Source organism: Hypanus sabinus, chromosome 15 (assembly GCF_030144855.1).
Source record: "Hypanus sabinus isolate sHypSab1 chromosome 15, sHypSab1.hap1, whole genome shotgun sequence".
In the NCBI taxonomy this organism is placed as follows: domain Eukaryota; kingdom Metazoa; phylum Chordata; class Chondrichthyes; order Myliobatiformes; family Dasyatidae; genus Hypanus; species Hypanus sabinus.
The window spans coordinates 58500181-58512895 of record NC_082720.1 but is presented as its reverse complement, the minus strand read 5'-3'; positions in this window follow the sequence as shown (position 1 = coordinate 58512895).

Sequence of the window (12715 nt, the reverse complement as noted above, 5' to 3'; positions counted from 1 at the left end):
AGGCCAGCGTTCCAAAAGCCTTCTTCACCACCCTATCTACATGAGACTCCACCTTCAGGGAACTATGCACTGTTATTCCTAGATCTCTCTGTTCCTCTGCATTCCTCAATGCCCTACCATTTACCCTGTATGTTCTATTTGGATTATTCCTGCCAAAATGTAGAACCTCACACTTCTCAGCATTAAACTCCATCTGCCAACGTTCAGCCCATTCTTCTAACCGGCATAAATCTCCCTGCAAGCTTTGAAAACCCACCTCATTATCCACAACACCTCCTACCTTAGTATCATCGGCATACTTACTAATCCAATTTACCACCCCATCATCCAGATCATTTATGTATATTACAAACAACATTGGGCCCAAAACAGATCCCTGAGGCACCCCGCTAGTCACCGGCCTCCATCCCGATAAACAATTATCCACAGCATAAACCATTATGCTATACCTATACAGTGTGTTTCTTTTCCTTGTTGACAGATGATTTATTCACTACCAAGGGAAGTTACCTTTTTATTGTATTAAATTAATTTCTTGCTGTCAGCTTCTATCGGTTCAAGGATGCCAGAGACTCCACAAGCTGAGGAATTCTCCCAGCTAGCAAACTGGGAAGTAAAAATCTTTAATTTTTACACAGCACTTAAAAGAGGCCAAGTCATTAGATCTATTTAAAGCGGAAGTCGATAGGTTCTTGATTAGTCAGGGTGTCAAAGGTTACACCCGGAAGGCAGGAAAATGGGATTGAGAGGGATTATACATCAGCCATGACCAATTAATGAAGCAGGCTTGATGGGCTGAATGGCCTAATTCTACTCCTATCTCTTAATGTCTTATGATTGATTGAAGCATATTGAGGAGAGCAATCTAAAAATTGGAACATAGCATAAGACCATAAGACCAGAAGTTACAGGAGCAGAATTAGGCATTTGACCCATTTTGACATTGCGCCATTTTGACATGGCTGACCCAGGCCCAATCCCCTGCCATCTCCCCATATCTTTCATGCCCTGACTAATCAAGAATGTATCAACCTCTGTCTTAAATATAACCAATGACTTGACTTCCACAGGTGCCTGTGACAACGAATTCCACAGATTCACCACTCTCATGCTAAAGAAATTCCTCCTCATCTCCATTTTAAAAGGATGCCCCTCTATTCTGAGGCTGTGCCCTCTGGTCTTTGACCCCTCCATCATAGGAAACATCTTCTCCACATCCACTCTATCAAGGCCTTTCACCGTTCGATAGGTTTCATTGAGGTCACCCCTTATTCTTCTGAATTCCAATTAGAACCCCAGAACTATCAAACACTCCTCATATCATATGCCTTTCAATCCCAGAACCATCTTCATGAACTTCTTTTGAACCCTCTCTAATGTCATCATATCCATTCTTAGATAAGAGACCCAAACTGCTTACAACACTCCAGGAAGCCTTAGTAGTGCCTTATAAAGCTTCAACATTACATCCTTACTTTTATATTCTAGTTTTCTTGAAAGCACATACATGTGGTTAGAGTAGGAAACTTACAAAAAATGTTATATCTATTTTGTTTTCTTGCATAAAATATTTGAAAAGTATATATTCAAGATAATGAATGCTTTAATTTGCTTTTTTATTATAAAGAAACAATGGAAGCACTCATTTGACAACACTATCAACATAAATATAATCAGTGCCTCATGGGCCAAGACATAGTTCGACAGCAACATGGAGAATCAGAGACAGCAGATCCTGAAAATCTGGACAAACACACAAAATGGTGAAGATTCTCTGTGAGTCAGGCAGCATCTGTGGAGGGAAATGGACAGGCGACATTTTGGATGGAGACCCTTCATCCACAGTGGAAAGAAAGAGGGATAATAACCAGCATTAAAGGGAGGGGGAAGGGATGGAGCACATCCACCTATCACCCCTCAGCTTCTGCTGCTTTTTCCACTCTGTCATCCTCCATCCACCTATCACCTCCTCTTCTAGATCTACCAATCACCCACAAGCTCTTTTTCTACCCCCTTCCCCCACCTTTTTAATGCTATCTTTCATTTTCTCATTTTCAATCTTCTTTTATTGATTTAAAAAAATACATAGGGATAGATACAAATCAGAGAAGTTATATCAAATACATATTTTGATAAAAGTACAAAGAAAGGAATATACACTGTCAAAATCATGTATAGTATAATATTGAGCTAGCATAAAAAAAGAACCACAACTCCTCTTGACAATTCATTTAAAAAACTCAAAAATTTCTATTATTAAGAAGGAGAAAAAAAACCACTGAACTAACCTAAAACAAAAAAAAAAGAAAAAAAAGAGGACTGGCAGTCCATTTGAGGATATAATTACAAAAAATAAGGAAACATCCTTCTGGTCAAATCTGAAACTTCACAGAGAAAATTAAAAAAAACCCAAAAAAGGGAAGAAAAATTAGATCATATAAAAATATTCAATGAAAGATCAAGATACAGCCAGTCAGGATGCTCTCAATTGTGCCCCTGTAGAAAGTCTGGAGGATTTAGGGATTCATGCCAAACTTCTTCAACCATCTGAGGTGAAAGAGGTGCTGTTGTGCTCTTCTCACCACACAGGCGGTATGTACAGACCATGTGAGATCCTCGGTGATGTGTATGCCAAAGAACTTAAAGCTAATCACCCTCTCAACCCCAAAGTTATGTTTCAAAGTTCAAAGTACATTTATTATCAAACTGTGTATATATTATACAACCTTGAGATCCAGCTCCTTACAGGCAACCACAAAACAATAAAACCCACAAGATCCCATTGAGACAATGATGGTCGAACACCCAGTGTGCCGAGAGAGAAAAAAATACAAATTCATGCACACAACAAAAGCAAGCAAGCTGAGCATTCAGGACTGAAGTTTTACAAAAGGCACAAAGCCAGGCATCAGTGCAGCCAGAGCAGGCTACAGCCTCTGTTCTGCGCATAGCGGAGTAAACGTCGCGGAGCAGCGACCAGACCAAGCAGATCTGGGCAGAACAGCCCCGTTCCTTACCTCCCGTCCTGACACCCTGACCTTTTCAGTCTGGCCTAGCATTTAGATCATTGAAACATCTGGTCGTTCCTCGCTGTCAAACCACTCAGGGGCCTGGACCCCGCCACCACAATTCAGCCTGTACATGATGTACATGTGACAACTAAAGCTAACCTTTATCATCTTTAACTTTCTTCATCCTACAGACCGAACACTCCACTCCATCGAAAGTAGACAGAATCAAAATCAGAATCAGAATCAGCTTTAGTATCATTGGCACATGTTGTGAAATCTGTTGTAAAGCGGGAGCAGTATATTGCAATATATAACAATAACAACTGTAAATTACAGTAAGACATATACATATATATTCAAAAAGTTAAACTAAATAAGTAGTGCAAAAAGAGAAAAAAAAGTGAAAGCAGCAGTGTTCCCAGAAGAGCTCAAGAAACTTATAGAAGAGAAAGACTACCTTGCAAGATTTGTTTGATGATGCAAAGAAAAAGAAGAAACAGCTTCCTATAACAATGTTTCTAACTAAAGCATCTACAATTCTCGGCGTTCAATGCTTGAAGATCCTCAGCCCTCAACCTCCAGAGTTTCTGACTTCAGTATTATTGAGCCTCCTCTAAAGTGTCCTTATTCCCTAAACAAGACAGTGTAACAACTACTGTACAGGTATTACAAGTTTTACTCGTAGTTTGATCATTGTTCGCCTCGCGTCTTGTTCGTTCGCTGCTTGTGTTGTGAGCGAGAGGAACATGTACAGTTTTTTTTTGTCAATATTCCCTAAACATTACAGTATAACTACTTGGTACTATTTAGATAGCATTTACATTGTATTAGGTATTATAGGTAATCTAGAGATTATTTAAAGTATACAGGAGGATGTGCGTAGGTTATATGCAAATACTGCACCATTTTATATAAGGGACTTGAGCATCCTCGTTTATTGGTATCCACGGAAGGTCCCGGAACCAATCCCTTGTGGATAAGGAGGGTCGACCGTAGTAATGTTCATGGGTTCAATGTCCATTCAGAAATCAGGTGACAGAGGTGAAGAAGCTGTTCCTGAATTGTTGAGTGTGTTCCTTCAGGCTCCTCCATGATGGTAGCATTGAGAGAAGGGCATGTCCTGGCTGATGGCGCTTGTTAATGATGGATGCTGCATTTGTGAGGCATTGCTCCTTGAAAATGTCCTGGATGCTGCCACAGCTGTGATTATCTGATGTATGTCAAACATTTCTGCAGTTAAAAAGAAAGACATGTAACATGATTTGTAAGGTACTTCATTTTTACTCTTCAGACCAAACATGCTTATGCATAAAGAACTTAAAGATGAACCTGTTGAAATTGGTGGGAAAGAAACCTGATACAACCATGACTTTTCTGATGACTGTAGCCATTCACAATGTTGTCTGTGGTACAGACTGCAGCAGACAAATAATCAGAGTGAGATCTGCTGTGATAAATGCAAAAGATCATAAGGTCCCCTATCTCAATCCTTCAGCTGACAAGACCATAGACAGTGTTGGATTGAAACTGGCCCATTACTACTTACAGGGAAATCTCAGTGGATTAAGTGGTTTGATGTCATGGATGTTATGGAAACCTGGGGAGAAGATCTCCATTTCATTTCACACTGAGAGAACAGAGACTTCTTCTGCCTGATGGAAGGGATAAGCGAACTGAATTTTGGGCTCTTGCTCAAGTTCCCAGCGGAGACTATTCAGTTCATTGTTGCATCCAACACAGTAGCTCGCAATGGTAATTGGAATTTGTCAATGAAAAAGGAACTAGTATCTCAGTAGAGAGCATCCTAATAGGCTATATCACTGCATAGAACAGAAACTACACAGCAGCTGACAGGAAGGCTCTACCATTGGTAGTCAAAAATGGCCAACATGTCATCAGCATCCACCTACTCGCCATCAAGGACATTTATACAGAAAGTCCCCTGAAAAAGTCCAGTAACTCCATGAAGGATCCCACCCACCCTGTTCATGGACTGTTTGTTCCACTCTCAGCAGCGAGGAGGCTACATAGCATCCACACCAGGACCACCAGACTCAAAAATAGTTACTTTCCCCAAACAGTAAGGCAGATCAACACCTCCACCTGCTAACCCATCCCTCCACAACCCCCACCACCACTACTTTATCATTTCTTGTCAGTCCTGTGCCTGGTATCAATTTATGGACATACAATCAATCTATAAGCTATCTCAAGTATTTATATTTCTTGTGCTTTTGTTAATATTATTGTGCTCTTTATCTTATTGTGCATTTGTTGTGTGGATCCTGACTAACAATTATTTCATCTCCCTTATACTTGTATACTGGAAATGACATTAAACAATCTTGAATCTTGAAGGATTTGAAAGAGTACACTGCGAACTCAGGCCAAGTGTAAACAAGAAGCTGACAGAGGGCAATAGCAGCGAAGTGTTGCTGTTGGGTCTCAATAAGACAAAAGATGTGTTTCAGTCAGCATTTTCTTTGACCTATAAACCGTCATCTGTCTCTGTCAAAGGGTTCATCGTTAAGCATACCAAACCGTAATGCAACCTAACCCCAATATATAGCACATTAGTCAGAAACTATAACCATCAGGCTCCTGAACCGGTGCGGATAATCTCACTCTCCACAACTGTGAAGTGATTCTACAACCTACAGGCTCACTTTCAAGGATTCAACAACTTATGTTCTCTGTATGTCTGTATGTATGTATTTATTCATTTATTTATCTATTTTTTATCTTTCTATCTATCTCTCTATTTATGTCTCTCTATCCATCTGTCTATTGATCTATTTATCTATCCCTCTGTCTATATATCTATTTCTTTCTTTCACACATTGCTTATTTATTAGTTTTTGTTTATGTATACTTCTCATCTATTCCACTGTTTTTCTTTATTTTCAAGATTCAAGACTGTTTAATGTCATTTCCAGTACACAAGTGTAAAGGAGAAGGAAATAATTGTCCTCTGCAGCACAATAAAAACACAAAAAAGATAAAGAACACTATTTTTTAAAAAAACACGATATATATAAATACATAAGATAGCTTACATATGTAGATTGATTGATTGGCAAAAAGGATACAGAGCTGTGAGAAGGGAGAGGATCATGGGATGGGAGGCCTCGGGAGAAAGAAAGAGGGAGGGGAGCACCAGATGGAGAACAGGCAAGGAGTGACGGTGAGAGGGACAGAGAGAAAAAAAAGAGAAAGAGAACAAGATAAAAAGGGGAAATAAATAAATAGATACATAGATAGATAGATAGATAAATAAATAAATAAATAAATAAATAGTGGGGTGGGTAAGAAGGGGAGGGGGGCATTAACGAAAGTTAGAGAAATCAATGTTCATGCCATCAGGTTGGAGGCTACCTAGATGGAATAAAAGGTGTTGTTCCTCCAACCTGAGTGTTGGTTCATCTTGACAGTAGAGGAGGCCATGGATTGACATATCAGAATGTGAATGGGACGTGGAATTAAAATGTGTGGCCACTGGGAGATTCTGCTTTCTCTGGTGGACAGAGCATAGGTGTTCAGCGAAATGGTCTCCCAGTCCGTGTCGGGTCTCACCAATATATAGAGGGCCGCACCAGAAGCACTGGACACAGTGTATCACACCAGCCAACTCACAGGTGAAGTGTCGCCTCACCTGGAAGGACTGTCTGGGGCCCTGAATGGTGGTGAGGGAAGCAAGTGTAAGGGAAGGTATAGCACTTGTTCCACTTACAAGGATAAGTGCCGGGACGGAGATCGGTGGGAAGGGATGGGGGGACGAATGGACAAAGGAGTAGCATAGGGAGTGATCCCTGCGGAAAGCAGAAAGGGAGGGGAGGGAAAGATGTGCTTGGTAGTGGGATCCCGTTGGAGGTGGCGGAAGTTATAGAGAATTATATGTTGGACCTGGAGGCTGGTCGGGTGGTAGGTGAGGACAAGGGGAACCCTATCCCTAGTAGGGTGGCGGGAGGATGGGGTAAGAGCAGATGTGCATGAAATGGGAGAGGTGTGTTTGAGAGCCAAGTTGATGGTGGAGGAAGGGAAGTCCCTTTGTTTAAAAAAGGAAGACATCTCCTTCGTCCTGGAATGAAAAACCTCATTCTAAGAGCGGATGTGGTGGAGATGGAGGAATTGTAAGAAGGAGATGGCATTTTTGCAAGAGACAGGGTGGGAAGAGGAATAGTCCAGGTAGCTGTGAGAGTCCATAGGCATATAGTAGATATCAGTAGATAAGCCACCTCCAGAAATAGAGACAGTAAGATCAAGAAAAGGGAGGGAGGTGTTGGAAATGGGCCAGGTAAATTTGAGGGCAAGGTGAAAGTTGGAGGCAAAGTTAATGAAGTCAACAAGCTCAGTATGCGTGCAGAAAGTACAGTCACTGTTAGAAGTCTTTTGTTGTTTATGAAATGATAAGAATGTGAAAGGCACTACAACAAAGCACAATCTAAAACTAGTTGTCTCCATTCACTGCCAATAGTAGATGTTTGTTTAAGCATGCAGATTGCTCTGCTTTGTGGGAAGGAAAATAACAAGCACACTGCTCCTGCACTTGTTCACCTTCTGGTAGTTAATTGTGTTCTCTTCCCAGAAGATCCAGGCGATGTGCAGCTAGAGGAACCCTGTAAAGAAAAACTACAAGGAAAGCAAACATGCCGAGCAGCTGGTGAAGTCTGTGGGTTCAAAGGTCTCTTGAAATAAATTCCCTGTTGTAAAACTAACGGTGTTATAATGGGAAACTTCTGCTGACTACACAGGGTCATAAGGGCTTTTTCTCTCTGAATTATTCTTGCAGCTGCACCTGCATAACATTGGGACGGACTCCAGAGAAGATATTTTGCAAGATTACCATTACTGATCAGTTCATTGGGTGTCATCTTCATTAGTGTGATAAGTTATTGCAAATGCCCAAACTTACTCTCTCACCTATACACACTCAACCAGACCCACAGGGACAAACTCAGCGATACACACACACACACACACACACACACTTTCTAAGTGATATTGACTGTCCTGATGTACAGACTATTCATTACAAATTACTATAAATTGCACATTGTACATTCAGAGGGAGATGTCACGTATAGATTTTACTTCTCATATATGTGAAGGATGTGAGAAATAAAGTCAGTTCAATTCAATTCACTCACACACATACACACACTCACACTCTCATGCATACACAGACATGTACGCTCATGCACATCCACACAGAAAGCAAACAAACAAATATTTTTACAAATATTTAATAGAAGCAAATGTACATATTTGCGTTTGATGGTGCTGGACCTACTTAGAAGGATGAGGGGGAATCTCATTGAAATCTATCGAATATTGAGAGGTCCAGATCAGGGCTTCCCAGCCTGGGGTCTGTGAATCCCTTGTTTAATGTTATTTGGTGTATGGCATAAAGAGGTGTTTGGGAATTCCTGATCTGGATGGGAGAATATGTTTTCTATAGTGGTGGACTCTAGTGTCAGAGGGCACAGCTTCAGAATACAGCAACGTCCCTTTAGAACAGAGATAAGTAGGAATTTATTTAGCTTTATTTTGCTGGAGGAAGGTGAATCTGTGGAATTAATTGCAGAAGGTGACTGTGGAGGCCAAGCTATTGGGTATATTTAAAGTGGCGGTTGATAGATATTTTGTTAGTAAGGGTGCCATAGGTTACAAGGAGAAGTCAAGAGAGAGGGGACGAGAGGGATAATAACTTAGCCATGGAGCAATTGTGGAGCAGACTCTATGCGCCAAATGGCCTAATTCTGCTCCTTATGTCTTAGGTCCTATAATAAATATGCAAAATTTAATTAGCGTACTTTTGATTGCAAGCAGCTTGTAGCTTTAATGCTTAATGATATATTTATATCCTAACATTCAGCACTCCGTATTACATTTAAAAAATTAATAAATTTGCCTTCTCTGCTGCTCAGGTTGCTGTGCATGAAAATTTCTCAATGTCATAGTTATTGAATGATAAGGATCCCTTTGACCTGATTTGAAGACCAGGAAAACCACATTGCAGAGCGTTGTCAACATAGCCCTGTTCAAAGGTTCAACGATTCATTTATTACCAAAGTATACAACTCCAAAATTCTTCTTCGCCAGGTAGCCATGAAACGAAGAAATAAAAGAATGGCAGAACAATTATCAGCTCCCAAATCTCCCCTCCTCACACAAAAAACAAACAAAAATAGAACAGGCTCATCGACACCCACATCCCCTTCCCCTGCACACAAAAAAAAATAACAAACGTGATCAGGCAAAAAAAACATGGACTATGGACTTCTTTCAGTCTTATAGTTTTTTAATATTCTAAGTCCATATGCAAACTGCAGAAAATCTAGCTAACATTCTCTAGGCACAGCAGCAGGTCACACAGGCTTCCCTCTCCAACAGCAGGGTGAGATCAAAAAGCAGTCTATCATGTAAACCAATTCGCCCCCCCCCCCATTAACTCTACTTGCACTATTCCCTCGCTTGCAAAAGCAGCCAATATTATCAACGTCCATATTTACCCTGATCTTGGTCTCCTACCCCCTCTCCCATCAGACAGAAGATACCAATGCTTGAGAATTCAACAGGCTCTGGGAGGGACAACTTCTATCCTGTTGTTATAAGACACCAGAATGGAGCTCTTATACAATAAGATGGACTCTGATCTCTCAATCTCACTTCATGGCCCCTGCATCTTATTTCAAAGTTGAAAGTAATTTTATGATCAAAATATGTATGTGTCACCATATACTACCCTGAGATTCATTTTCTTGCTGGCATTCAAAGTAGATCAAAAGGAATGCAACAGAATTAATGAAAAACTATACACAACTAAAGACAGACAGGCAAGTCAAAGTGCAAAAGAAGACAAACTGCAACACAGGGAAAAACAGTGTGATCAACACCTCCACCCAATAACCTTCTCCTTCACACTACCAACCACCCCCACTTTATTATTTCATATCAGAGTTATCCAATGTACAGACACTCCTGTGCCTAGCATCACTTTACATACAATCAATCTATGTCTAGAAGCTACTTATGTTTTTATATTTATCATTAATTATTATTATTGTTGTTTTCTCTATCTTATTGACTCTCTTTTTGAGCTGCAGAAGATCTGAGTAACAAGTATTTCATTCCCCTTTATACTTGTGTACTGGAAATGACATTAGACAATCTTGAATCTTGAAATAAACAAGTAATACTGAGAACATGAGTTGCAAAGTCCTTGAAAGTGAGTCTACCTACACTGCATCTCCTCTGTAATTGTGGCACTATATTTTGCAGTTGGTTATTATTTTACCTTTGATGTACTTATGTTTAGAATGATCTATTTGGGCAGCAGGAAAACAAAAGCTTTTCAATGTATCTTCACTGTATTTCAGAACATGCCACAATAATAAACTAATTATGCACATGGTCACAGGGAGCAACGTGACATTGCCCCGACTGCAAATTCTGGTGTATTCCTTGCCTTTCTTGCCAGATTTGTTCAAAATGCAGGGAAGACCATTCAAAGCCTCATGAATTTTCTGTCCAAGGAGTTATCCGATTCAAGCCTATTATCATTGCAAACATACTTAGGGTGTATATGCCACGAAGGCTTGCTTTCTACAGCAGCAGCACAGTACACTATAAACATGACAAGCATAAGTTAACAAATTAATTGTAACAAAAATATTTTAAGTATTCTTTAAAACACACAAGATGCTGGAAATCCAGAGTAACTCACACAAAATACTAGAGGATCTCAGCAGGTCAGGCAGCATCTATGGAAATGAATAAACAGTCAATATTTCGGGCCAAGGCTTTTCATCTGGACTGGAAAGGAAGGGGAAAACATCAGAATAAAAATGTTTTGTTATTATAAGAACAAATGCAACACATGTTCCATTTGGTTAGCCTCTATCCTGATGGCATGAACTTTGATTTCTCCTTTTTTTTTCCCTCGCCTTTTCCTCTTATTCCATTGTCACTCTGGCCTCTTACCTCTTATCTTCACCTGCCTAACACTTCCCTCTGGTGTTCCTCCTTCTTCCCTTTCTCCCATGGCCCACTATTCTCTCCTATCAGATTCCTTCCTCTCTAGCCCTTCATCGTTCCCACCCTTCTAGCTATCCTCCTTCTCCTCCCCAACCTTTTATTCTGCTGTTTTCCCCCTTACTTTCTTGTCCTATTGAAGGATCTCGGCCAGAAACATTGTCTGTACACTTTTCCATAGATGCTGCCTGGCCTGCTGAGTTCCACCAGCATTTTGTATGTGTTAATGATGGGGCTTCTTTTACTGTTGTTGTTTGTTTTTTTTTACTTAGAGATAAAGCATGGAACAGCCTCTTCTGGCCCAATGAGCCACATTGCCCAGCAACCCACTATTTAACCCTAGCCTAATCACATGACAATTCACAAAGGCCAATTAACTTACTAATTGTTATGACTTTGGAAAGTGGAGCACCCAGAGGAAACACACACATTCACCAGGAGGGCATACAAACTCCTAAAGAGGACACCGGAATTGAACTCTGAACTCCCAAGCCCCGAGCTGTAACCACTCAGTTGTTTTGTTGTGTTCTGTAATGTTCTACCGATCATTGTGGGCATGCTACGTTGGCATCGGATTGTGTGCCCCCCACCCCCAACACACTCAGCTGTGCTGGCTGTCCCGCAAATGATGCATTTCACTGTATGTTTCCATAGACACATGATAAATAAACTTGAATCTGGAATTTCAAATCAAAGTTCAAATGTCAAAGTCAATTTTATTATCAAGGTGCATATATGTCACCATAAACAACCCCAGTATTCATTTTCTTGTGGGCATATTCAGCAAATCCTGAATCTGGAGTGATTCCAGAGTGCTGTGTGCCACTCTCAAGTTCAGTATTGTCAGCTAGGTGTCCTTTCTCACCTAACACTGTAGGCTGCCGTCTACTTCGTCCCATTCCCCTGCATTTATCCTCTTGCACTCTTCCCGAATAATGAACTGCTATTCTCTGTGGATTAATCTGCTGCTTAATGATTTCATTTAAATTTCTTTGTCTGCTATGCTAATATGGTCATTAACCCATTTATTTTAATGATTGCTTTAAAATAGTACAGAAATGCATTAATCAAGTACGACCAAAGGAGACAGAGTATTGTTAATGTTAACATCCAACAATATAGATCATCCAGCAATTACCACACTTCTAAATTCCTTTGAAATGAAGGATCAACGCTTCTTGAAAGACTGCAGAGACAGCATGTCAGCTACACTCACATGGAACATATTTGACTTTACATTAGTTAAGTGGCTTCCTAAGACTTGAACCTACATTCTGAGCTGCAGGGGAGGCAACTTACAGGAGGTGCTGTCTTTACTCAGGTCAAAGAGGATTTGAAGGAGTCAAATTTGAAGCCAAGCGAGCACCTTTGTTTGAATTTATTTATTTATTAAGATACAGAAGGACCTTCCAGCCCTTCAAGCACATCACTCAGCAACCCCCAATTTAACCCTAGCCTAATCATGAGACAGTTTACAATGACCAATTAACTTACCAAGTAAGGTACATCTTTGGACTGTGGGAGGAAACCAGAGCACCCAGAGGAATCCCACATGGTCACGGGGAGAACATCTAAATTCCTTACAGGCAGTGGCGGGAATTGAACCCTGTGTCGCCTGTACTGTAAAATGTTGTGTTAATGACTATGCTGCTGTACCACCCTTCTTTACA